Below are 27,388 nucleotides of genomic sequence, written 5' to 3' on the forward strand. Positions count from 1 at the left end.
GTCCTAAGTGCTACCTGTTTGCGATTTAGTGTGAAAATTTGATGTCTGGCTCTAACAGTTAAAAGCTAACATATTTCAGCAGTTCTGGAGGGTTGTCTACAGTAGCTATTGGGGACAACAAAGGGATTATTTTGTCCAACACAAGGCCCCCGCCACTTATATACTTGACCAGTTAGTGACCAACAGCTAACACCTCAAACCTGGAGACTCATGTTATGAATAGGGATGGTCAGTGACATACAAATAATTCCAGTCCGCATGCAAATTGAAATCAGCCAATCAGGTGCACTTCCGGTTGCTTTTAGTTGGCCCCATTTGGAGCTGTAAACAGTTTGCAGGCAAGCTGAAGTCATTTGCCACTTCATGATCCATCTCTGGTTCTTAACTTCCTGCACATTCCTAGAGAAATCCTGGAAGTACAGAGGCATGTTTCTAGTGTGCAGGTCTGGATTTACCTCACAGGAGCCTATAGGCAGATGTCTTGGCACCTAGAGACCATGCCCTCCATGAGCCTACAGCCTCCTGCTGAATGTGCACTGCAATTGTGCCGGCTGTCCCAGCTACCACCTCCCCCTACTTACCCTGACCATCATAGGTAACTACAGGTGTCCTAGTATTAGGTACCCAGGAGTACCCTCAATATTAAGTAGCGAGATGTAACACCAAAGTATTAGGTTGCTAGAGGTGCCCCTGACTGAATGGAGTGGAGATCTTGTCAGTGTAATGACAAGAGCAGAGTGAGTAACCTTTCGCGGCGCACATCCTGACAAAGCTTGCAAGTGGGCGGGTGCAATGCATAGGTGGGCGGGTTCAAGTCCCATGGCCTGGGAGCGGTACCAGAGGGAAAAGGGGGTGTATGAGAGGAGAGTGCAGTGTGAGGGTGCAATTGCGGATGTATTAGCACTCTACCATGGCCATTTTTAATTGCTTTTAATTGGTTGGTCTGTGTGGGTATGGATCCCTAATAAAGCTTTTTTTTTTTGCACTTTTCTATAACTATGAGTGGCTATACTTCGTGGATTCATGTTTTGTACGGATACTTTTCAAAGGAGTCACTCCCTCTTAATTTGAGGTGTGGGTAGAGCTTATTTGGGTTGGTGGTGGAGCATTGTGTTCATAATGTAACCTTTCATTTACACTCTACTTGGGACTCAGCATAGGGAAGGAGGGAGGCACTTGGAAAGCAGAGTGAGCCCCCTTTCCATCAGGCACCTGCAGGCTTGTGCCTACAGTGCCTTATGGTAAATCCAGTCCTGACAGTGTGATTAGGCTGCCATCAGCATGCATCCATCATGAGTATAGTTTATAATTATAAAACACTATACCCCTAAAAACATGCAGAACACAAGCTTCTTCAAACCAGTTTATTTCATTAAGCAAACATTTGTAATGGAACTGCTTTAGTTGGCACATGCATCACAATCCTTCAGAGGCAGCAGAAGTCACAGGTCACATCCAGCCTCTCCCCTTCAGAAGAACCTGTGTAGAGACAAAACTGTTACTCAAGAAGAAGACATTGGAGTCATCTGTGTGAGGTCAGGAAGTACCGCTCCCTCTGATGTGGCGATAAAGTGAATGGAGACAGACCTCCCAGGCAGCTGCAGCAGAGCGGAACACAGAAAATGTATCAACTCGGCCGCTTCCGTATCTCCGCAAGCCTACCGCCAGCCTAGTTTGGGGAATCTCCACACTGCTATTGCAACTGGATACATTTTTAGGAATGCCGACCCAGAAGTCTAAAATCCCGACAGCGGTGTTTTCCCACACAGATGCTGGGAATACACGATGCGTTTTTGCATTCGTTTTCGCTTTCAATCGATTCCTTATCTTTTCTTATCAATTACATTCACTTGAATGAGGAGAATCGAAACGAAAGTAGAATCGACCAGATCCAACAGGTTGGAATTTATCTATCGAACCCATCTATCTAAAGTAAAAACTTAACGTGTATTCCCAGCATAAGGCATTTCCAACAGGAGTCCCCAGTAGCGATCAGTAAACTGGACTGCTGTAGTGAACACACTAGCCATTCCCCCTGTCTCATCAGATGGGATCATCCCCTCCTCCACCTATCCCACTAGGCCAGGGGTTTTAAACCGCAATACAAAGTGGGCTGAAATTGAAGTCACAGGTCAACCTTAATGTCCAGTGGCCACCTTCCTCCCTTATAAAGTTCCCTGGTGTACAATTGTCATCCTCTCTCCCCCTATACAGTTCTTGGCTGTCTAAATAACACCCTCCCTTGCCCATTCAGCTCCCTGATGTCTAGTGCTTTCCGCCTGTCTCCCCCATATGGCTTCCCTGGTGATCTAGGGCTTTACCCCTCCAATATAGTTTCCCTGATGGTCTAGAGCAGGGCTGTGGCAATTTTAGGTACCTGGAGTTGGAAATTTCATGGACTGATGATTTTTTTTTACCAATTCTGGAAGACACTTAGGGGCCAAATTTGATTGCACTGAGGGCCAGATCTGGCCTGCAGGCCAGAGTTTGACATGTATGCACTAGTGTCCAAACAGACTACTTTCTACTATTGGACAAGGGATTGGTCATACAGCCTGCTCAGCAACAGTCTCATAAACCATGTATGGCATAAGTTAAAGTACAGCCGAAGTGATAGAGGCTGCCATTTTTCCTTTTAAAGAAATGGTTGCCTGGCTGTCCTGCCAATCTATGCCTGCGGTAGTGCAAATCACACCTGAAACAAGCATGGGCCTAATCCAGCCAGAAACCTCTGACCTACATGCTTGTTCAGGGCACCCAGGCAATGTGCATTGTTTAAAGAGACTCTGAAGCGAGAATAAATCTCGCTTCAGAGCTCATAGTTAGCAGGGGCATGTATGCCCCTGCTAAAACACTGCTATCCCGCAGCTAAACGGGGGTCCCTTACCCCCAAAATCCACTCCGTGCAGCTGGGGATCTCTTCCTGATTGAGGCAGGGCTAACCGCCGCAGCCCTGCCCCACATGCGTCTGTCAGCACGCATCTCCGCCTCTCCCCCGCCCATCTGTCTTCCTTCACTGAGAGGGGCTGATAGACGCGACTGAAGGCAGGGCTGCAGCAGTTAGCCCTGCCTCTAGGAGCAGCAAAATCTACAACCAATTTGGTCGTTGATTTTGCAGGGGGGTTTGGGGGGTGAAGGGACCCCCGTTTAGCCGCAGGATAGCGGCGTTTTAGCAGGGGCACACGTGCCCCTGCTAACTATGAGCTCTGAAGTGAGAATTATTCTCGCTTCAGTGTCTTTAACCTCCTTAGCGGTAACCCCGTGTGTGACACGGGGTAAGCCGCCGGAGGGTGCCGCTCAGGCCCTGCTGGGCCGATTTTCATGATTTTTTTTTTGCTAGCTGTGCCAGCACCCCGATCACCGCCGCTGCTATCCGGTGCGGCGCCCCCCCCCCCCTAGACCCCTGCGCTGCCTGGCCAATCAGTGCCAGGCAGCGACAAGGGGTGGATCGGGTCTCCCAATGACGTCCCGACGTCGGTGAAGTCATCCCGCCCGTCACCATGGCGACGGGGGAAGCCCTCCAGGAAATCCCGTTCTTTGAACAGGATTTCCTGATAGCCTATCGCCGGAGGCGATCGGCGGGGCTGGGGGCATGCCGCTGAGCAGCGGCTATCATGTAGCGAGCCCTGGGCTCGCTACATGATTTAAAAAAAAAAAAAAAAAAAAAAAAAATGCTGCGCTGCCCCCTGGCGGTATTTTTCATACCGCCAAGGGGGTTAAAGGAGTCAGGGAAAAAGAGTTTCACTTACCTGGGGTTTCTACCAGCCCCATGCAGCCATCCTGTGCCCTCATAAGTCACTCACGGCTGCTCTGGTCCCCCTCCGTGAGCTTGAGCTAGTTTCGTTTTTCCTCGACCTCGGCAGGCCACATTGCGCACATTTTTACGCATTCCCGCTGGTGCAGGTACGTTACGCATTAGCGGTTCAAATTTTACATGTTGAACCTCTGACGCGTAATAAATGTACACAATGCGGCACGCCGACCCAGAGGTCGGAAAAAACTAGCTCACGGAGGGGGACCAGAGCAGCAGTGAGTGACTACGAGGGCACAGGATGGCTGCATGGGGCTGGTAGAAGCCCCAGGTAAGTGAAATTTTTTTGCCCGACGACTCCTTTAAGAGGAATTAATTATGTCAGCATCCGAATCCCTTACAGCTTAGGTGTGCTTTAAACTTACCGTGTGGCATCTGCAATCACATCACTGCCAGTTTTACTACCCCCGACTGGATTTCAATAGGACCCAACAGGGGTGCAATCTTGTTTCCCCAATATATTTTTCTAGGTTTGCCTTACCAAGTAATTAATGGTATGGTCAAGAATCACTATACTCTTTAGCATGTCAGAGCGTTTACTAAGCCATCAGAATCTAGTCAGAGACTCTAGTCATAGTATCATCATCCATGCCAACCAGAAACCCAAGTTAAGCAAATGCCAGGGTGCCACCCCAGGCCTGCTTTGCACCGCTGAGGCCTAGATATCATGACAGCCTGGTAACATCAGCAAGGAAACAGATTGCTGATACTTACGTTATCAGATAGTCTGCATCACTTCCTGCGGCACCTGTGAACAGAGAAAGACCATTGTATTACAATGCAGACATGCACCATCCTAGCACCACAGATAACTGGGCCCTGCTGTCCTTCACTAGACCCAGCAGCAATCAACTGTACATTCACAGGTAACCATTTAGTGTTGCTATGGCAACAACCTGTATATAGGCTTACTAGCAGGGCTATGGAGTTGGAGCAATTTTGGGTCCCTAGAGTCAGAGGTTTTATTAAACAGCCACGAGTCGGACGATTTTTGTACCGACTCCACAGCCCTGCTTACTAGCAATTTGTGCACTGCTGGCGACTAACACAGGTTTGAGAAAGTCTTACAATTTATTATGCAGCGCTGGACAATAAATAGGGATACATACATTGCAACAAGGGGTGACAGACAGAGGTAGCAAACGGTTATACAACATAGCACGAGGTTATACATACAATCAGGGTATAAAATTCGGTTTACAGAGACCCGGCAAAACAAGTACGAGTTAGTCCATGAGAAGGGTGTCATTGCTGGGGTAGTAAAATTAAGAAGGACACACTAAGGGAAGGGGGAGGCCCTGCCAAGGCTTACAATCTAAAGGGTGGAGGGGGGGGGGGGGGGGGACAAGGTAGGACTGTGGAAAGGGTGATTGACAGAGTTGTGGTACATGTGGGGTAGGCTATTTTAAAGAAATGTGTTTTGAGGGCTTGCTTGAAGGTGTTGAAGGAAGGAGTGAGTCTGAGGGGGAGTGGAAGGGAGTTCCCTAAAGTGGGGGCAGCTCTTGAGAAATCTTGTAAGCGTGCGTGGGAATGAGAAATGTCTGGGGCGGTCAGGCGGAGATCATTTAACCTCCCTGGCGGTTTATTTATTTTGCCAGGGAGGCTGAAATGGGGTTTTTTTTAAATTAAAAAAAAAAATATTTCATGCAGCCAACTGAAAGTTGGCTGCATGAAAGCCCACTAGAGGGCGCTCCAGAAGCGTACTTTCGATCGCCTCCGGCAATCGAAAGTAACAAGATAGGCCGCAATGAGCGGCCTCTCTTGTTTCGCTTTCCTCGTCGCCATGGCGACGAGCGGAGTGACGTCCTGACGTCAGAGCCGCCCGATCCAGCCCCTAGCGCCGGCCGGAACTGTTTGTTCCGGCTGCGCTGGGCTCGGGCGGCTGGGGGGACCCTCTTTCGCCGCTGCACATCGCCGCGGAGCGGCGGCGATCGGGCAGCACACGCGGCTGGCAAAGTGCCGGCTGCGTGTGCTGCTTTTTACAGAATGCAAATCGGCCCAGCAGGGCCTGAGCGGCGACCTCCGGCGGCATACCCCGAGCTCAGCTCGGGATTACCGCCAAGGAGGTTAAGGATCGGAGGAGACGGGCAGGTATATATAGCTGTTGACAAGCTCAGAAATGTAGGTTGGGCAGGTCTTGTGCACAGATTTGTAGGCAAGGCACAAAACCTTAAAACTGATCCTGAAGCTGATAGGGAGCCAGTGTAGGGCTTCGCAGAAGGGAGAAGTGGAAGCATAGTAGTGGGAAAGTCTGATGAGTCTAGCTGCTGCATCCATGACTGATAGAAGGGGTTCAATGGTACAAGAATGGGCAACAAATCATGTATAGTCCACCAGTGCAAGGTACATGCTGCTGTGGGAAATTATAGCTTTAAAGTGACAGTGAGCCAAATGGACAAACGGCAGGTAAGGAAGCAGGATTATCTAAAGAGTGGCCAAGTCAGATTATTAATTTAGCCAAGGAGTTTGTCACTTTCGGTATAAATGTGCCAATTTTAGTACTACACAAGTCTTTGGAGTAAGATTTATAAATGCTGTTCAGATATAGCCATGTGTCCCCCTTTGGACAGCCAGATAAGTCACTTTTTTACTGCCATCGCTTCTGCCCTTTGCAGAGTGAGGGAGAGAAGCAGAGGCACTTCAGGCAGCCACCTCACAAGGGTGGTGCTGCGCCCAGGGATATATGCCCCTTGTACCCCCCATAGCTACACCTCTGCCCAACAAACAGCATGTATGCTTCCTAAATGCTATCACATCTGCCAACAAGGAGAACCTGTAAAATCTGATTGTTCTCAAGGCTGGTTTGTTTCTCTGGCACCAATAAAAGGACATCAGCAGTTCCTGAGTGTATCAGAGCGTTTACTTAGACTTCACAAAGCATCAGAGACTCTAGTCAGGTGTCATCATATACACTCAGTGGCTGCAAGAATACAGTATCACACAAGTTATTGAGCTTACCTAGGTCATCTCCGGGTCACCAGACCTGGCAGCCGCCATCTCCGGGTCACCAGACCTGGCAGCCGCCTCCAACAGCGATACCTGCGGCAAGAAAATCAGGTTAGCCAAGGATGAAGGAACGTTAACAAGCATCACATGACATGATGGCTCTTCAGAACGCTGCGGTGATAACATCAATGTACGTGTCAGTTGCAGATTACCTCATCATATAGAGACCACATAAAATGATAGCGACAATATGTCCACATCCACACTTACCCCTTCTAAAGAGCCTGCAGGACTGATGAACCCACAGCAGCCAGGCTGGTGCCAGGGGCAAGTAGCCCCTAAGTGTCATCCTATGAGGAAAAGTGAGAATAAATATGGGAAAACCAAAAAACAAAACAAAAACAAAAGTAAAGCTACAGGGCAGGGTCTTTCCTTTAGACACCAAGCACTGCTGGATAGTGTAATGGTTAAGGGCTCTGCCTCTGACATGGGAGACCAGGGTTCGAATCTCGGCTCTGCCCGTTCAGTAAGCCAGCACCTATTCAGCAGGAGACCTTAGGCAAGTCTCCCTAACACCGCTACTGCCTATAGAGCGCACCCTAGTGGCTGCAGCTCTGGCGCTTTGAGTCCGCCAGGAGAAAAGCGCTATATAAATGTTTGTCTTTAAAAGATGCAGGGAAAAAAAACAAAAAACCCACCTACCTCAGGCTTCCCCCAGCCCCTTGGAGCTGTCCTGTGCCCTCACCGCAGCTCCCGGTCCATATGCCAACCTCGCCAGGTCAGCATCTTCCTGCACTCCAGCATGCGGTTCACAGAGTCTGACGTCATCTGGCCTGTACTGCGCAGGCGCAGAACTACTACGCCTGCACAGTACTGCTTGGACAATGTCAGTGTGACTCCGTGAGATGTTTGTACAGGCGCAGCTGGCATTTTGCACCGGTGAGGACCCGGGCCACCAGCGGTGAGCAGAGCTGCGGCCAGGGCACAGGATCGCTGCAAGAGGATGGAGGAATTCCTGGGCAAGTAGATCATCCAACATATTAGGCAGCGCTGGACAATAAAGGTTACAGATTATAGGGGTAACACATGGCAAGAACATTTATATTGCACTTTTCTCTTGGTAGACTCAAAGCTCCAGCAACTAGGGCGTGATCAGTAATCAGTATTCGGGAGTCTTGCCCAAGGTCTCCTTACTGACTAGGTGCTGGCTTACTGTACAGGAAGAGCCAAGATTTGAACCAGGGTCTCCTGTGTAAGGCTGAGCCCTTAACCATTACACTATCCAGCCACTATAGACCGGTAGTAACACTACTACTCCTGGTTCACCATGAGCTTTCTTGGCAATTCAACCGTGGGATCCAAAATCCAAATAACCCTTGCAAAATTGTGGATCAGGCAACATTCCTCTAATCAATAGATACAGATTTTGATTGGCCCCTGCACATATCAGTTTCCTGTCAAATGGAGCACTATGTTGCCGTATGTGTGTCATTCTACTCAGGAAGCCACCAAGTCTGGAGCGCATCAAGGCACTTAAACCTCTCATCATACAATAGTCAGGTTCCCAATTCATCATTTGCACCCCTACAGACTTTAGGCAGGCATACCTTCATTGACACCAGTACTGCAGTAAATGTCTTGACAAAAACCCTACTGCAGAAAACCAATCCAGGGGAGAAGAATGCTAAGAGGGGGGGGGGGGGGGGGGGGAATAACTCAAAGAATCAACTTCAAGTACAGTGGTGGGATTCAAGTCCTATGTACAGAGTGGAAAGGACTTCTATTAGAAGCTATTGACATATGGGCTCTTTTCCATTCATAAGTGATGCGAATGCAGCTACCTCACCACCCCACTTCTGCTAGCGTTCACGTCACTTCTGTATAGGTAGATGCAGAAGTGTATGGAGGGGATAGCGTGCGGATGTGCGAGAATCTGTAGCATGCTGCAGATTTGCGGATTGCTCCACACGGGAAACTGTTCCATTGCGTGCACTGGGATCAGGATACCTGTGGTGCTATGAATCTAATGGAAACTGGCCCCAAGCGGTAGCCACACGCTTGTCGATTTTAGAGATTCCCAGCAGATTTGATCCCTTATCAAATATGCCATAAATGTCTCAATTCGACCAATAAAAATTTTAAATGGTCTGGACTGAAAAATAAAGACCATGGGGCAGGACAGAAAGATTGAGGCAGGAACAAAGGTCCATTGAGAGCCTATAACACTACATCCAAGGATGCAGCACTGCCATTCAATAAGCTTTCCACAGATGCTCTGCAGAAGTATATGATCCCTCCCTGATCAGCTTCCAATCTGAAAGACCTATATACTTTTTGCTATATTAGGCAACAATCTATTCATGTGTTGCTAGCTTTAAATGATCAGCTACACTGTATTACATTACCCCTAAATCTCTAGCCTGTCCAGCCAATCTGATGGCCACTAGCCACCCATAGTGTGGAGGATATGGGCAAGGCAGGTGAACAGTACAGGGATGGGCACAAAATCAGGTTGTATGGAAAAGTCTCAAATAAGCATGCCTTTGCTAGCATCTAAAGCTTAGAGTCATGATGTAAAAGGAGTTACAGGTTGCCCAGCAAGCTCATGGTGAACCATGTGTAATGGGCTGGAAGGGATCAATAAGCCTCCTTACTACAATGCTATGCTCCTTACTACAATGCTATGCAAAACAGACGTTTGCCTTGTTAAAACAGAAGGTATTAATTATTCAGGTTGCAGTGAGCATGTGAGGTACCCCATAATGCATTACTGATGAACATGCAAATCATCCCTTTGTTGCCCCTGAAAGCTAAACATCTCCAGAACCGCTGGAATGCAATGTGTACACTTACTTTTTTTTGCTCTACACTGAAAAACACATAGCTTATTGCTTTTGGAAAGCAAATAAGCCACCAATTAACCTCCTTAGCGGTAACCCCGAGCTGAGCTCGGGGTAAGCCGACGCGGAGGATATCTCAGCCCCTGGTGGGGCGATTCCTGTTCTGTAAATTGCTGTACGCGCAGCCAGCACTTTGCTAGCCGCGCGTCCAGCTCGATCGCCGCCGATCTGCGGCGATCGTCCGCACGCAGCGGCGGAAGAGGGCCCCCCCCCGCCAGAGCCCTGCGCAGCCCAGACCAATCAGTCCCGGGCAGCGCAAAGGGCTGGATCGGATGGGTCTGACGTCAGCTGACGTCATTCCGATCGTCGCCAGGGCGACAGGAGAAGCCAAACAGGAGATCGCGTTCTATACGCGATCTCCTGTTTACTTTTGTGGCCGGCGGCGATCGGACTAGAGGGACACATGTGCCCTCTAGTGGTGTTTTATGTAGCTACCACTCAGCTACATGAAACAAATTTTTTTTTTTTTTTTTTAAAAGTGCAATGCAGCCTCCTTGGCGGAAAAATTGAACCGCCAAGGAGGTTAAAGTATCAAATTACCCTTAAAGTGTACCAAAGACAAACACGTAAGAGTTTAAAGCAGAATATAACCCTGCATTTCAACTTTGCTCTAAAACATTACAGTATATTATATGCAACCAGCATTTTTTTTTTAATAGACCAGCATTGGAAGGGTTACACAGGGCTTTAACCACCCTGGCGTTCTGATTAAATCGCCAGGGTGGCTGCGGGAGGGTTTTTTTTAGATAAAAAAAAAAACTATTTCATGCAGCCAACTGAAAGTTGGCTGCATGAAAGCCCACTAGAGGGCGCTCCGGAGGCGATCTTCCGATCGCCTCCGGCGGCAAGAGATAACACGGAAGGCCGCAATGAGCGGCCCTCCGTGTTTCGCGGAGTGACGTCATTGACGTCAGCCGACGTCTTGACGTCAGCCGCCTCTGATCCAGCCCTTAGCGCTGGCCGGAACTGTTTGTTCCGGCTACGCTGGGCTCGGGCGGCTGGGGGGACCCTCTTTCGCCGCTGCACGCGGCGGATCGCCGCACTGCAGCGGCGATCAGGCAGCACACGCGGCTGGCAAAGTGCCGGCTGCGTGTGCTGCTTTTTATTTGGTGCAAATCGGCCCAGCAGGGCCTGAGCTGCAGCCTCTGGCGGTGTTGGACGAGCTGAGCTCGTCCAGACCGCTCAGCAGGTTAAAGTTCTTGGAGATTTCTGCAGACGCATCCAAAGCTCAGATAGATACATTTTGTTTACATAAATGTATCTAAGTGTTGAATGTTACACACTTTCTGTCCTCTAGCTCAGTCAGAGATGAGTCACATTCAACACTTAGATACATTTATGTAAACAAAATGTAACTATCTGAGCTTCGGATGCGTCTGCAGAAATCTCCAGGAACTTTAAAGAGAACCCGAGGTGTGTTTAAAGAATGTGATCTGCATACAGAGGCTGGATCTGCCTATACAGCCCAGCCTCTGTTGCTATCCCAAACCCCACTAAGGTCCCCCTGCACTCTGCAATCCCTCATAAATCACAGCCATGCTGTGAGGTTGTGTTTACATCTGTAGTGTCAGTGTCAGCTGCTCCCCCGCCTCCTGCATAGCTCTGGTTCCTGCCCCCGTCCCTTCCCTCCAATCAGCAGGGAGGGAAGGGATGCAGGCGGGGACTGGAGTTCTGCAGGAGGCGGGGAGAGCAGCAGACTGACACTATAGAGATAAACACAGCCAGCTCTGACAAGCTGTTTGTCAGCAGCGTGGCTGTGATTTATGAGGGATTGCAGAGTGCAGGGGGACCTTAGAGGGGTTTGGGATAGCAACAGAGGCTGGGCTGTATAGGCAGATCCAGCCTCTGTATGCAGATAATATTCTTCAAACCCACCTCGGGTTCTCTTTAAAGCCCTGTGTAACCCTTCCAATGCTGGTCTAGTAAAAAAAAAAAAAAAAAAGCTGGTTGCATATAATATACTGTAAATAATGTTTTAGAGCAAAGTTGAAATGCAGGGTTATATTCCGCTTTAATACATACCTGGGGCTTCCTCCTCCCCACCGATCACTCACACAGTCTTACTCCACCTCCTTTCAGTAGAAGCCCCACAAGTTTGGCCATTCACACATGCCCCATCTCATTCCTGGAAACATGTTCACCAAACTTACAGGGCTTCTATCGGGACAAGGAGGAGGAAGACAGCAGGGGTGCAGATTGTCCAGAGGAAGCCCCAGATAAATAAAAACTTTTATAAGCGCTCATCTTTGGTTCACTTTAAAAATTTAACTATAAACCATTATAAAAAGGAATTATTGAGACACATATGCAATTAAGCACTAATCTGGTGCACTGGTAAACCAAATATTGCAATTGGCTGATAAGTTACAAACTGCAACATACATTCTTACATAGGTTGGAAGATAACTACCCCTCTGCTAGCAGTTTACTTTATATAAGGAGGCATACTACCACCTACATTAGATGCAATTTCTATACATATTTAATATTGATACAACAGTGGTTGACTATAATCAAGACCTCATATATATCGTACACATTGCAGCCTGGTTAGGTCTGAGTATATTGGCCCCCATGCTCTAATCAGCAGTCCTGTAAGTAATTCCTTTAAACTCACCCAGTGGAAATAATTCATGATAAAAATAACCAACAAGCTCCTCTAACTATACAGGCAGCAGCCAGCGCGCAGTGGGGACGGATGGCGGAGATATCCGCGGATTCTGCAGCAGTTTTGCATATACCCCCCATCTTCATCAGCTTTCAGCAGGCAAAGAGAGACTCAGAGAAGTTATCGCTGGCTTCTATAGCCGAGCCCGAGGACCCCTCCCCGTCCAAGAGATTCCCTGCAGTGCTGCTGATTACACCTTAGCTGTCTAATTCACTGCCTGTACAGCTAACTGCATGGTTCGCTTTGCTAATGCTTTCAGCCTACGAGGAAATTCCAGAATATAGTGAACTAACATGAAGGAAACAGTACCGTCTGTAGCATAATAGTAACTTCAGCAATATAGGACATATTTGCAATGAAGTAATTAAAAAAAATTGAATATAACATTTGGACACTGTTTGGAATATTAACCAATATAAAATGCATAGAATTACGATTGGCCGCTTATTTTGTTACAGGCACTGCGAGAAACAGCCCTGGTTGGCACGTACGTAGCTTCTTCACTAGCCACTGCCAGCCAGTCTTATGCGCAATTGTTAGTATAAGAAAAAGTGCGCCTGCGCGGCAGCAAAAAGTGATTGGCAGCAGAGACTGTCATTGCACCGGAAGTATTTTGCTGTGCCTTTAGTTCCCGCCCCCCTGTTAGGAGCAGAAGGAAAAGACAGAAGGTAAGCGGGGCAGAATCATCAGAGTATCTCCGCCATCCTGATTCTCTGCGCCCCCTTATTACTCGTGTGTGGAGAGGAGACCCCGTACGGCGCCCTGCTCTGTATATTTCTATGGCGGCTGCTGTTATGGCAGCAGGGAGGCAAGATGGAGGCGCTGAGAGTCCTGGGAGTCCAGTCATTGCCTCTTTCACCCCCTGGCAATGCTGGGGTCTCTCCGGAAGTTATTACCCCCACCCCCTCCTCCTGTTACAGCAGTAGCCTCTCTCTGAATCCTCTCTGGGGAGTGCTGAGCCTTGTAGTGCAACATATTGCCCTCTCTGTAGAGGAATTACAAAGAGAAGGGGTTAATAAATATGCAAATCACTGTCAGTATGTGTTATAATTGCAAATGGCACTGTAAGTTGCAAATTATGTTGTGCATGCAAAATGAATGCAAATTGTATGCAACTTGGAACTATACTGATCAAATGAACTGTCAATTCTGACTGGTTCAATTCCAAGCGGCATATAACGGAAAATTGTTACTTACCTATCCGTAATTTTCCTTTCCCGATGCCTCTATGTCATCACACGAATGGGTAGATGCCCCGCCCACTCTACCCCATAGGACGTCATTATTTATAAATTTGCATACCTCTCCTGCCCCCCCAGTCTCGTCGACCTCGGACTCACCGAAGTTAACAAGAAGGGAGGGCATTGTGTGATGACATAGAGGCATCGGGAAAGGAAAATTACGGATAGGTAAGTAACAATTTTCCGTTTTCCCAATGCCTTATGTCATCACACGAATGGGAATTAACTAGGAAATGAAGGGAGGGAGCTAGAATGCTGTCACACAAAATTTTAATGGTTGTTAACATTTACATAATGTCCACTAAACTTTAGCAGAACTAAGAACAGTTTTACCAAAAACTGCAGAGGAATGAGACGTTACATCAAGTCTGTAATGTTTCATAAATGTGTTTATGTTTGACCAATTGGCAGCCTGGCATATCTTTTCTGCTGATACCCTGTTCATTGCTGCCCATGATGTCGATACACTACGGGTCGAGTGTGCGACAATCTGTTGTGGAGGTTCTAGTCCAGATTTTGTATAGGCCATCTGTATAGTTTTTACAAGCCATGAGGCTACAGTTCTCACTGAGGCTGGCTGACCCCTCTTGTAGCCTGCTGGTATGACCCAAAGTCTTTCAGTTGCCCTGAAATCCCTTGTTGCATTAAGGTAAGCTCTAAGCGTTTCTGAAATGTCCAAAGGATGGACTACTCCCGTATCCTCCTGAAGTAACACCGGTAAGGTCCAGTCCTGGTTTAAATGGAATGTACTGGTCACTTTGGGAATAAAACTCTGGACTGGTCGCAGGACTACTCGATCCGGGAAGAAAGTAAGGTACGGCTCGTCACAACCCAGTGCTTGTAGTTCAGAGACTCTACGGGCAGAGGCCATTGCTACTAAGAATATTGATCTCAGCGTTAAATTCCATAACGTGCATTGTTGAAGTGGGAAGAATGGCTCCTTTGCCAGAGCCTGCAGTACTAGCGGTAAGTCCCACTTTGGGAACAGATTTCTCTTTGGTGGTCTTAATTTCATGACTCCCTTAACAAACTGTTTTATTAGTGGATTCAATGCCCAAGGAGTTCCGGTAACTGCTGAAACTGCTGAAATGTGGCTTTTAATGGTATGGAAAGCCAAGCCTTTTTCCACTCCTTGCTGTAAAAATGCAAGTAACTGGTGAGGTTGTGAGGAAAGGGGGTCGAAGCCCTCCATCTGCGCAAATTCATTATATCTGTTCCAAACACGTGTGTAGGTTGCATTGGTCGTTGGTTTCCTGGCACATAGCAGCGTCTCCACTACTGCTGGGGAGCATCCTAGTGTCTGTAGCCTTTTCCCCTCAATATCCAAGCCCTCAGATTTAGTCTCTGTGGATCCGGATGGTAGATTGCCCCCTGTTGGAGTAGATCTTCTATATTCGGGATAGGTAGAGGACGATGGGCTCTATTCACAAAACCATGTGCGGTAACTCTTTTTTGGGTGAAAAATTACCTCCAGTGATAATTCACTAAAAATAGTGAAAAAAGTGAGTATTCACTAAAAATGTACCAAGTGTGATAAATGTTTGATAAAAGTGCGGTAAAACAGGTGATAAAACAGGTGATAAACAGGTGATAAAACCGGTGATAAAACTGTCAGTAATATGTACGAAAATAAAGCTTTTTTGACCACTGTAGGGCAGCCCAAATACTTGCCACCCATTACACAGAGACGACCCAGGAAAGCCTGTCACATTTACAGTGGGATCTCAACTCTTGCACAGGACAGAATGAAAACATATAGAAATGCACCCCGTATGTATATAATTTAGCCTGTCTAATTCCCCCTCATCTGTGAATAATCACAACTGTAATTTGAGCTCTCAGCTGTGCCAGCTGGCTGCCTCAGCAGAGCAGCTATTGTGTAAACACAGGATGTTAACCCAATGTCTGCTTCCATGAACGCAGGAAGTACATACACTGGAAATTCTTTGCTGGATTTGTATCAGCTGTAACAAAGAAATGTTTATCTTTAAAGGTAATTATGCTGTTGCTTATCTTCTAGAACAGAGAAGAATTTCCTCCTCGGCATCTATTAAATCATCTAAAAGACTGTACGAGGTCTGAAAGTGCGCCTTGAGAATAGACACACTCGTCTTTTCTGCCTTCTCTGTAAAACTGACATAAACTCGAGCAAAAAAAAGCTCAAAAGGCTCCATCCTGAAGGCCAAAAGCAGAGAAGTGATAATTATCACCTACCATTTGTAGGTGATAAAAACATCCCTAACCTGCTGGGCGGTCTGGACGAGCTCAGCTCGTCCAGTACCGCCGGAGGCTGCCGCTCAGGCCCTGCTGGGCCGATTTGGCTCAAATAAAAAGCAGCACACGCAGCCGGCACTTTGCCAGCCGCGTGTGCTGCCTGATCGCCGCGAGCAGCGGCGAAAGAGGGTCCCCCCAGCTGCCTGAGCCCAGCGTAGCCGGAACAAAAAGTTCCGGCCAGCGCTAAGGGCTGGATCGGAGGCGGCTGACGTCAGGACGTCGGCTGACGTCGATGACGTCACTCCGCTCGTCGCTATGGCGACGATGTAAGCAAAACAAGGAAGGCCGCTCATTGCGGCCTTCCTTGTTTATTCTGGGCGCCGGAGGCGATCGGAAGAACGCCTCCGGAGCGCCCTCTAGTGGGCTTTCATGCAGCCAACTTTCAGTTGGCTGCATGAAATAGTTTTTTTTTTATTAAAAAAAACCCCTCCCGCAGCCTGCCTGGCGATCTTAATAGAACGCCAGGCAGGTTAATTAACACCAACTTTTCAATTGAGAATCTCAAATTGGAGATAAATTTGAGCTAATTACCACACTTTTACCGCATGAGGTAAAACATTTTTGTGAATTTGAAAATGGAGATATTTTGGTCGGTGTTTATCACTACCTAATTTAACTCATGCGGTAACTCATTGAGAATAGAGCCCATTGTAACTTCAGCTCCCACAGGAGGGGGAACCAAGGTCGATTCGGCCAGAACGGGATTATTGCTATTATAGTGACTCTCTCTCTTATTAGTCTTCTTAATAAATGTGGAATCATTGGTATTGGAGGGAATACATATCCCACTCTGAAATTCCATGGTGCTGTTAATGCGTCCGTCGCAATTGCCTGTTTGCACGGAAACCTGCTCATGAAGGTAGTGCATTTGGAGTTGAGTTTCGTTGCCATCAGGTCTATCTGTGGGTTCTCGAACTGGTTGCATATCCAGTTGAAAGCTTGTCGAGATAGGCTCCATTCGCAGTTGTCTATCTTGTTTCTGCTTAGGTAGTCCGCCTGTACATTCTCTGCTCCTGGGATATACACTGCATTTATGTCCCATAAGTTCTGCTCTGCAAACTGGAATATTTCTTCGGTCTGGCGAAGAAGTTGCAAGCTCCTTGTGCCTCCCTGTCTTATGTATGAAACTGCAGTGCGATTGTCCATTCGCATCAGGACCGAATTCCCCTGGATCGCTGTCTGAAAGCTCAATAATGCCTGTAAAGCTGCTCTTAGTTCTAGAATGTTCGCGGGGGTCTGATCTTGAGGAGTCTGCCACACTCCCTGGGCTGAAAATTTCAAGAAAATTCGCACCCCATCCTGTCTTGCTCGCATCTGAAGTAAGAATGATCTGAGTGTCTGGTTGGATCATATGGCCCCTCATCAGGTTGGAATGGACTGTCCACCAGTGTAGACTGTTCTTCATAGATGTAGTTATTGTAATCACTTGAGACATGTGTTTCTTCTTCCACTGCTGGAGGAAACCCCACTGAAAACAGCGCATGTGCCACTGCGCCCACCTGATCATTGGAATGGTCGATGTTAAGTAGCCTATTATGCTCAAGCACTGTCTCGCTGTTAGGGTCTGTGATGACAATGTTTGTAATACTCTCCCAACAAGTGTTCTCTTCTTCTCCTCTGGTAGTTGTATGCGATTCTCCTTCGTAAGGAACTGCGCTCCCAGGAATGTCATGTTCTGAGAAGGTTCTAGTCGACTCTTGGCAAAGTTTATCTTCCAACCATAGAGTTGTAGTGTCTGTATTAAGGTCTGTTTGTGTACCAACAGTGTCTGTTGATCTTGGGCAAGTGATAGTAGGTCGTCCAGATACTGGAATAAGCGAAGACCCTTCGTTCTCAGAAGTGCTACCAGTGCTACTAGAATCTTCGTAAATGCTCGCGGAGCAGTACTTATCCCGAAAGGGAGACACCTGAACTGATAATGTGTCGAGCCTACTGCGAATCTTAGATACTTTTGGTACTCTGGATGGATGGGGACATGTAAATACGCGTCCTCCAGGTCCAATGAAAGCATCCAATCTGAGACCATCATTGATCTTGCTATCGTCTGTAAAGTCTCCATTTTGAATCTTGCCAGTCGAATCTGTCTGTTTAATCGTCTGAGATCTAGGACTGGTCGCCAGTCTCCTGTCTTCTTCCGCACGAAAAATAAGGGGGAATAAAATCCCTCGCCTTTGGATATGTCTGGTACCTGGACTATTGCCTTCTTGAGTAATAGTGTTTCGATGTATTGTAGTAGGATTAATCTCCTGTCCTCCGTTATTGGGATCTTTGTGGAAGTGAAGTGATTTCTCGGAGGGCCTCCCCTGAACTTCCATTTGTGCCCCTGTGTTATTGTTCTGGTGACCCACGGGTTGCCTATATTGTCCGCCCAAATCTGCCCGAACTCCTGAAGTCTCCCTCCAACCGGACAGATCGTGGCGGATACACTGTCAAAAAGACTTTTGCTGACCCTGGGTGCTTGACGCTGTTCTCTGTTTGTTAAATCTTTGTAGAGTAGTTTGTGAGGACTGCCAGTTTCTCCGATACTCCTGTCCGGGTTTGTATGTACGAGCATTTCTATACTTTGGCTGTTGAAATCTTGTTTGTTGAAATGGTGGTTTTTTATTTTTTCTATCCTGAGGTATGAGTCCCGATTTACCACCCGTAACTCTCTGAATGGCATTGTCCATTTCACTTCCAAAGAGGTTTTTGCCATCATACGGGATCTTGCACCAGTCCATCCGTGAAGCAGGATCCGCTGACCACGCCTTCAGCCAAAGGGCTCTCTTGGCCACAACAGAATAGGCCATGGTTCTGGCAGTGCCTCTAATTATATCTATTGCAGCCTCTCCGATAAAGTCTGCAGTCAACTTTAAGTCGTCCAGCGCTGCAATAATCGTGTCCTGGTCTGCACCAGATCTCAAAGCATCTTCAATGTTTAGGGTCCATGATTTCAAGGCCTTGGCGATTGAAGTGAGCGCCACCGCCGGTCTAGTTGCTCCTCCTGAACTAGTATAGATCTTTCTTAATTCGCTGTCGATCTTTCTTTCAAGGGCATCTCGAAAGGAACCGGTATTCTCTCTTGGTACTGTAGTAGGTTTAGCTAACCTCATCACGGAAGCATCCACCACTGGAGGATCATCTAACCTCTTAGCTTTCTCCTCATCTATCGGATATAGTTTGGAAAGTCTGTTACTTAGAGGAGGCTTTCTTTCAATTTTTTGCCATTCTTCATCGATTACTTCCGCAATCTCATCCATGAAGGGAAATGGCGTGACCTTCTTCTTTAAATGGGAATAGTATTCTTTCTGCTTCTTAGCTTCTGGCTCCTCTGTTTCTTCTTCCCACTGTATCGCCTCGCGTACAGCGCAGACATAGGGCTCAACTAATGCAAAGTCAAATCCTGTCATTGTGAGGTCCTCAGTTAGTGGTAGTGGTTGCTGTTCTTCCGTCGCTCCTGAAGGCTGTGATGGGAGTGATGCTAAGTACTCCTTCATGGAGTCTTGGACTGCCTGCTTTATTAGGTCCGATACATCCACCGGAGGTTGCTGTGATTCTGTAGACATTTCTGCGAAGCATCTCTCACAAACCGTCTTGCCCGGTATAACATCTCTATTGCAAGCCCAACATCCTTTTCTTCTTGGACTTTGCGATCTTGACCTATATCTTCTAGGCGAGCGACTCCTGTCTCGGTAATAATACCGAACAGGGCTTCTCCTTTTAGATCTTGATCGGCTTCTCGTGCTCTTCTTCTTCTTGCTGCGGTGTTTCCTAGGACTGAACAGAATATGCCTGTCAGTCATGCACTCAGCGTTGCGGGCAAAAGAACCTACCTGCATTCCCCCTACCTTTCAGCCCGGCGCTGGTTTGAGGTGCCTGCTGTGGAGTCCATAGGAACAGCTGAATGAGCTGAAAGGAAAGAATAGGGTTCAGAGTAGAAGGAATAAAGCCATATAGGTAAACTTCTAGCCTACGCTGGCTGCCACCTACTTGCTGCTTTTGGTACTGAAGGCGTATGCTGAGCCTCCTCCGCACCGCTCTGTCCAGGAGCCTGGGCGCCACTCTCCCCCTCCATTCCGACCGTCAGCACAGAAGACGCCGTGTCTGATGGTTTAAATCCTCCCCGCTCGCGCTCCACGCCTCTCCAGCCCAGTCTGGCCAATCGAGAAGCGGGTTGAGGTCGCTACCTCACTTCCAGCGGAAATCCGGAATCCGGAAGTCTCCGTGGAGCGCAGAGGAGACGCTGAGGTGCACGCTAAGACGGCGCTCGTCGGGGAGAGCGGCGAGGCTGCACAAGGGAACAGATCTAAAGAAGGAAGGAAGGAAAGCAAGGAAAAGACTCCACAGCTAAGAGGGCGCATTTAGCGGCCATCAAGTAAGTTTGTTCGGGTAGTGCTCCAGATAATTTATATCTTTAAGAGGCTCACCCGGGCTGCCTGACACCAGCAAACTAGCAGCCCTACCCCAAACTAATTTATAGTATACAGGGTTTACACTGGCCGAGGCCACCAGATCAAAAATACTGTAAACACAGTAGGTAGGGGGAAAAAATAAAAATGATGTGGCCAATAAATAACCTCCTTTATACCTACGTTCATGAGGTGAGTTCCGAGGACGAAAAAAAGACTGGGGGGGCAGGAGAGGTATGCAAATTTATAAATAATGACGTCCTATGGGGTAGAGTGGGCGGGGCATCTACCCATTCGTGTGATGACATAAGGCATTGGGAAACTATAATTTGAATGCAAGTCAGAATTGGCATCTGTAGTGATGATAATGCATTGATCACTAGGGAATGTCATTAAGGTGCAAATAGTTCTAAGTTGCTGCAGGATTATGCACATTTATGCAGTTTGAAAATGCAGCAAATTTTACAGAGCTCCATAAGTCTTCAAGGTGCATACATTTGCATAATCCTATATCAACTTGGAACTATTTGTATCTCATTGACAATCCCTATTGATCACTTTGATTGGTAAAGTGTATTTATCCACTGATTAGTTATAACCAGTGCTGCTCAAATCCGGATCCGGGAGACATCCGGATAGTTCTATCCGGATATCTCCCAGTTACCTGGGGGGGGTCAATCTTCTCCCACCTTCAACACCTTCAAAAAAAAGCACTCAAAACTCACTTCTTCAAGGAGGCCTACATCAAATCAACACTGCCCTAATCCTTTCTGCCAATAACTTCTTGCTGCACCCCCTCCTTTTGTGTCACCAACCCCTCCCTCTAGATTGTAAGCCTTTGGCAGGGCCTTCTCCCCTTGTGTATCATACATGACTGTGTGCACTTTACCCAGAATTTGAAACTTGTTACCACTACCACTCCAGTTTATGATCTGGCATTGTACTACTGTCTGCATTGTGTTATGTATCTTTTTGCTATTACCTGTATTGTTCTGTCACCCCTGTTATCATTGTCTGTAACCTTATTTATTGTACAGCGCTGCGTAATATGTTGGCGCTATATAAATCTAATAAATAATAATAATAATCTTACCTGTCTGACATCTTCTACATCTGTCCCTCGGCGCCTCCCACGATGCGCTCCATGCACGTCACGTGATTACAAACCCTTCCTTTTTAACCCGGAAGGAGGAAGTGTTTGTAATCACGTGATCACCGCTTGGACCGCATTGTGGGAGGCGCCGAGGGACGGAAGAAGAAGACGTCAGAAAGGTAAGATTGACCCCCTCGCACAGGTAACTGGGAGATATCCGGATAGAAGTATCCGGATGCCTCCCAGATCCGGATTTGAGCAGCACTGGTTATATCATCAATACTTAAGCTAGATACACACATCAAATAAAAGTCTTTGGAAAAATGAAAGATCAAAGAACAATTTTACCTCCTTCCATGTAGTATGAGAGCATACCTACACAGTCTATACCTTAACCACTTAACGACCAGCTAACGCCGATAGGCGGCGGCTGGTCGTTTGTGGTTTTACATGGAAACGAACGAGCGGCTGTTCCATGTCAGTTCACAGAGGGTGTCTCTGTGAACTGCCTGCGAGCCTCCGATCGCGGCTCGCAGGCGAAATGTAAACACGCGGGGAAGAAATCCCCGCTGTTTACATCAGTACAGCGCTGCTGCGCAGCAGCGCCGTAAAGGAGATTGGCGATCCCCTGCCTCTGATTGGCCGGGGATCGCCGGCATTTGATAGGCTGAAGCCTATCCTAGGCAGCGCAGGACGGATTTCCGTCCTGCGCAGCCCATAGGGAGAGGGAGGGAGAGGAAGGGAGGGTGGCTTTGAGGAGCACACCCCGCTCGGCCACATGGAGCGGCGGCGATCAGACCCCCCCAGCAGGTCATCCCCCTAGTGGGAGAAAAAAGGGGGGGGGGGGAAGTCTGGTCGCCCTGCGTGGTTCCCGATCTGTGCTGTGGGCTGGAGAGCCCACGCAGCACAGAATCCTCCACAATAGCCCGGTCCTTAAGTGGTTAAGGTGCGTAAACGCACACTACCGCCGGCAACGACTGGTCCGCCGGACCCTCCCGCTGGGCGGGCATTCCAGCGACAATAGTGACTGACGTCAGGAAGTGAAAAAACGCAATCGCTCGGCGAAACCGCTTAGAAAAGCGGTTCACAAAAAAACGCGCAGGTAATAGCCAGGAATCGGAAAGACAAATCGCCTCAAAAAATGGCAAAAGCAGACGGACACACGAAAGGAACGCAGTGTGAACAAGGCCTAAAGGGCTCATACACCTAAAGATTTTCCTGCCGATATACAGCAGATTCGATCACTGTGATCGAATCTGCTGTGAAATCGTTGCACAAACGCTGACAGAACGATTGATTTCTGACCGAAAGCAATCGGTTCCGTCCGTGCAGAAGATTTTGCTCAATCGCCGGTGGGTGGGGAGTGCGTCGATAGTGGCGTTCGAATGCCCGACGACCGACGCTAGCGGCAATACGTTACCTGTTCCGCCCGCGTGTGTCCCCCGATCTCCGCTGTCTTCTTCTCCACGCTGGGCTCAGAGTTCGGCAGGCTTTCCATGAACTTCCTGTCCCGGCAGGAAGTTTAAACAGTAGAGCGCCCTCTACTGTTCCCCGGACAGGAAGTTCAGTGAAGCCAGCTGGACTCGGAGCCCAGAGCGAAGAAGACAGCGGAGACCGGGGGACACGTGCCGGCAGAGCAGGTAATTTATAGTGTGTGTGTGTGTGGGGGGGGGGGGGGGCGGTGCGTCAGCTTCACAGATGGTGAATCGGTTTCATGCTGAAATCGATTCACAATCTGTTTGCAGTAAAGGCAGCCATACGATCCCTCTCTGATCAGATTCCATCAGAGAGGGATCTATCTGTTAAGGGGCCCATACACCTAACAATTTTCCTGCCGATATACAGCCGTTTCGATCGCAGTGATCGAAATGGCTGTGAATTAGCCGCGCACACCGCTGACAGAACGATCGATTTCCGTCCGAAATCGATCGTTCCCATCGACCCATCCGTGCGGAAGATTTTTCTCGGTCGCCGGCGGGTCGGGAGTGTGTCATTAGCGGCGGTCGAATGCCCGACGACCGACGCAATACAGCGGTAATACATTACCTGCTCCAGCCGGCGCGAGTCCCCTAGTCTTCTTCTTCGCTTCGGGCTCCAGAGCTACACAGAAATTCCTGTCCCGGCAGGAAGTTTAAACAGTAGAGCGCCCTCTACTGTTTAAACTTCCCCTGAACAGGAAGTTCAGTAGCCGGAGCGGAGAAGAAGACAGCGGGGTCTCGGGCCGGCCGGAGCAGGTAATGTATGCAGGATGGGGAGGGAGGGGGGGGGGGGCGGCAGCAGCAGCGGCGGCAGCTCCACAGATTGTTATCAGTTTCATGCTGAAATCGATTCACAATCTGTTTGCAGTAAAGGTGGCCATACGATCCCTCTCTGATCAGATTCGATCAGAGAGGGATCTATCTGTTGGTAGAATCTGAAGGCCAATCGACCAGTGTATGGCCACCTTAAGTGATTATTTTGCTTGTAAATGTGCTGTAAGATTATTTTTTATCACTTAGATAAGTCATGTATGAGAAGTTTTGTGAATAGAGACCAGTGTGCTGTAGAGAGGGGGCTGTGATTGGAGAACTGTTCCTTATGAGGTTACCTGTTGGGTTGCTGGGTCTCCTAAACTAGACTAGTGCTGAGAGCTTACCCTAGCTTAGTGGCCTGCAAACTCATTTGTCAAAAGAGCCAAAGATCAGAAATAAAACGATTAAGATTTCTTTTGAGAGCCAAATTTATTTTCATGAACCATGTTTTTAGGAGTCTGTTTAAACTAGCTACTGACTTTACAAAAAAACAGATCGTAGTAATAATCTTATATTCATGACCAAAAACTATATTTCACATTAACATAGAAATATGACAATATTCAGATTTAAAGGACTTCCGAGGCCAAATGTTAAAAAAAACGTTAAATACCTGCATCACTTTCGTAGGCACGGAGGATGCCGTCCGCACCCTCCATGCCGTTCCGCCGGGTCCCCGCCGCTTAATAGCCCCCCGGGCCGGCTCCCGACCTCACGGCCCGGGTCGGGCTCTCCTGCCTGCACTAACATGGGTGCATGAGCTGGCCGCGGCTGCGCAGCTCTAGAGCCAACAACCCCCCCCCCCCCCCCCCGATTCACGCAAAAGGAAGCAGCCTTGCATTAATAATGGTGGGTGGCACAGGGCTGACTCACAGGGTGACACTGGGCCAACTCACAGGTTGATATTGGGCTGACTTAAAGGGAACCTAAACTGAGAGGGATATGGATTTTGCCTTTTAAAATAATACCAGTTCCCTGACTCTCCTGCTGATCCTGTGTCTCTAATACTTTTAGGGCTCGTTCCCACTGTTGCGACGCGATTTCGGCCGCATTCCAACGCTTGTAAAAACGCATGCGGATGCGTTTCCGCATGCGTTTTTACCCGCGATTTCGCATGGCGATTTCGCATGGCAGGGTGCCATGCGAAATTAACCATGACACTGCCAGGGCTAAATAAAATTGAAAAAGGTGCGAAATCGCACGCGAAATCGCGGGTAAAAACGCATGTAACAAACGCATGCGTTTTACTATTAAATACATTAGCGGCGATTCGCACGGATTCCCGACGCAGGCGAAATCGTTGGCTCTTTTGTGCGTTTTTTTCACGCTGAAAAAACGCACCTCAACAACGCTACAGTGGAAACAGGCACATCCACTTGCATTACACGTGCGGATCTGCATGCGTTGGACGCATGCAGATTCGCGATAGTGGGAACGAGCCCTTAGCCACAGCCACTTAACAAGCATGCAGATCAGGTGCTCTGACTGAAGTCACACTGGATTAGCTGCATGCTTGTTTCAGGTGTGTGATTCAGCCATTACTGCAGCCAAAGAGATCAGCAGGACTGCCAGGCAACTGGTATTGTTTAAAAGGAAACTTCCATATCCCTCTCTTTCCTTATAACTAGTACACTGCTGAAAGTTCTAAAGTTGACCACTCAACATTATTCAGCCCGTGTGGGGCTACAAGAACCAGCAGAGATCAACTTGGTTTATTATACAGTTCCTATCGGTTCCTATTATATAAGTTGAAGGTACACCAACACATACCATGTAGATCCCTGCAGGTTCTTGTAGTTACATGCAAGCTGAATAATTTTGACTGGCCAACTTTAGACCTTTCAGTACTGTACTATTTATGGAACATGAGGACCCCTAGTAGTTCTTAGCTCACCCATTCACATCCAACACATAAAGGGCCCTTTTCCACTAGCGCGTTTGCGCTAGCGGAATCGCAAAAATCGCAAACCGCTAGCGATTTTACAATCGCTAGGGTTTGCTAAATAACATAGGAATCGTGGTAGGGTATTTCCACTACCGCGATTCGTTTTTGCCTGAAACGCGATCGCGGCGCGGAGCGATATTTGCCGCGATTTTGCTATGCCAGTGCATAGCAAAATCGCTGGCCCGCAAACGTCGGGAAATCGCCGGTAATTTATTACCTTTTGAGATTCAGCAGTTGCTAGCGTTCAGGCGTGAAGGGCCCTAAGAGCCCTTTTCCACTAGCAGTCGCTAGCGGTCACTCTGAACGCTAGCGACTGCTGAATCGCAAAAGGTAATAAATTACCGGCGATTTCCCGACGTTTGCGGCCGCGATTTTGCTATGCTATGCACTGCATAGCAAATATCACTCCGCCCCAGCGATCGCGTTTCAGGCAAAAACGAATCGCGGTAGTGGAAATACCCTACCGCGATTCCATTGTTATTTAGCAAACCCTAGCGATTGTGAAAAGGGCCGCTAGTGGAAAAGGGCCCTTTGAGTTACAATTGCAAGCAGCAGCCCGGTAGCGTACTGTTACATCTCACTGCTGCTGATTCTACTGGCGGAGACTGGGACTAGTCTGGTGAAGGCTCTGAACAAGGCTGTGCACTGCAAAGTCCACTCAGTGCAGTACAGCCTGGGTTGCACTCAGTCACATGGTGCCGCTTTAGAGAGGCCCAGAGAGGAGGAGATAGATGGTTTGCAGAGCTTGGCGGGCTGGGCTGCACCAACTGGCAGCTACACTAATGGGGGGCAGAGCATAATGGCATGTTAGCCCAGCTTCTATCAGAGCCGCACTCAAATGGCTAAAGAGCCACATACGGCTCTAGAGCCACAGATTCAGACTTCCTGCCTTAGTTAGGAATAATTGCATCTGCCCAGTACTTTTTTTTTTCCCCCCCTGGCGTTAACATTGGACGATAAAGCTGTATTATACACTATTCAAATATATTAATTTAGGGTCCTAACAGTAAATCCTGATCCTCAAGAGTTCGAAAATTTACTGGCACTGTGGAGTAGAAACACAGCTGGGAGTAGCAGCTGGTGCCCTGTCTTTCTGGTGTTGTGAGTGGCAGTGGCATGCAAGCTTTGCAAGGCACCAATGCCTGAAGTTTGCACCATCATGGGGCCAATCACTTGCTCCAAAGACGGAGCCGTGGTCCCGCCTACAAGACCATCGGCTTCCATGAGAGAAGGGAGCAGAGCAATGCGCAGCCATGATTGGCGTTCCTGGTGCACTGCCCCCTCCTGATTCCAGGAACGCTTGTAAAGCCGTGTGTTGCCTCTCTATGTACGGCTACTTCCGCACCACCCGGCAGGAGCGGCAGGCACCCGTACATCTGTATGTATCATCCATTGTGGCAAAATAACAACATTGGGACAGGGGCACAAGACGGCCACACAGGGGCGGAGGACACACATGGGGGCAGAGGAGGACACGGGGACCACAGGGAGACCGAACATTCGCACTAGAAGGCACTCTGTCTCTCTTACAACCCCCCCCCCCCCCCCCCCCCCCCCATAAAAATATGCATCTTACAGTCTGAAAATATGGTAATCATCGTGATGTCTCTTTTTAGAAAACTTTTTTTGTTTTCCTGTCCAAGTGCAAGATATAGCCTGTATTAGTGTCTGTGCAAAGCTTAGTGTCCTAGGTAAATAAGCATTGTAAGGTCACCTGTCTGATGACAGCCTTTGGAGATGTACTCAGTATCTGTACACAGCTTTAGTCCTGGGTAAATAGGCAATGTAAGGTCACCTGTCTGATGACAGCCCTCGTCAGTCTTCTTTGCTC

At 48.2% G+C, this 27,388-nt stretch overlaps 1 protein-coding gene and 1 long non-coding RNA gene across 2 annotated transcripts in view; one reads left to right on the plus strand and one right to left on the minus strand.

Moving 5' to 3' along the window:
* Positions 1–1,350: 1,350 nt before the first annotated feature.
* On the minus strand, positions 1,351–12,436 carry LOC137528109 (uncharacterized). The gene is made up of 5 exons (XR_011023268.1): positions 12,275–12,436; positions 7,028–7,107; positions 6,770–6,850; positions 4,526–4,559; positions 1,351–1,479 (listed from the first exon to the last, which is right to left on the minus strand). It is a non-coding gene; the product is annotated as an uncharacterized lncRNA (long non-coding RNA).
* A 456-nt stretch (positions 12,437–12,892) lies between these two features.
* The window catches only part of DDX39B (DExD-box helicase 39B), a 62,969-nt gene continuing 48,473 nt past the window's right edge, over positions 12,893–27,388 (plus strand). The window contains exon 1 of the mRNA XM_068250329.1: positions 12,893–12,993. The gene's annotated coding sequence lies outside the window, so the exon portion shown is untranslated. The remainder of the gene's footprint in view (positions 12,994–27,388) is intronic.

This window comes from Hyperolius riggenbachi, chromosome 8 (genome assembly GCF_040937935.1).
Source record: "Hyperolius riggenbachi isolate aHypRig1 chromosome 8, aHypRig1.pri, whole genome shotgun sequence".
NCBI classification, from domain to species: Eukaryota; Metazoa; Chordata; class Amphibia; order Anura; family Hyperoliidae; genus Hyperolius; species Hyperolius riggenbachi.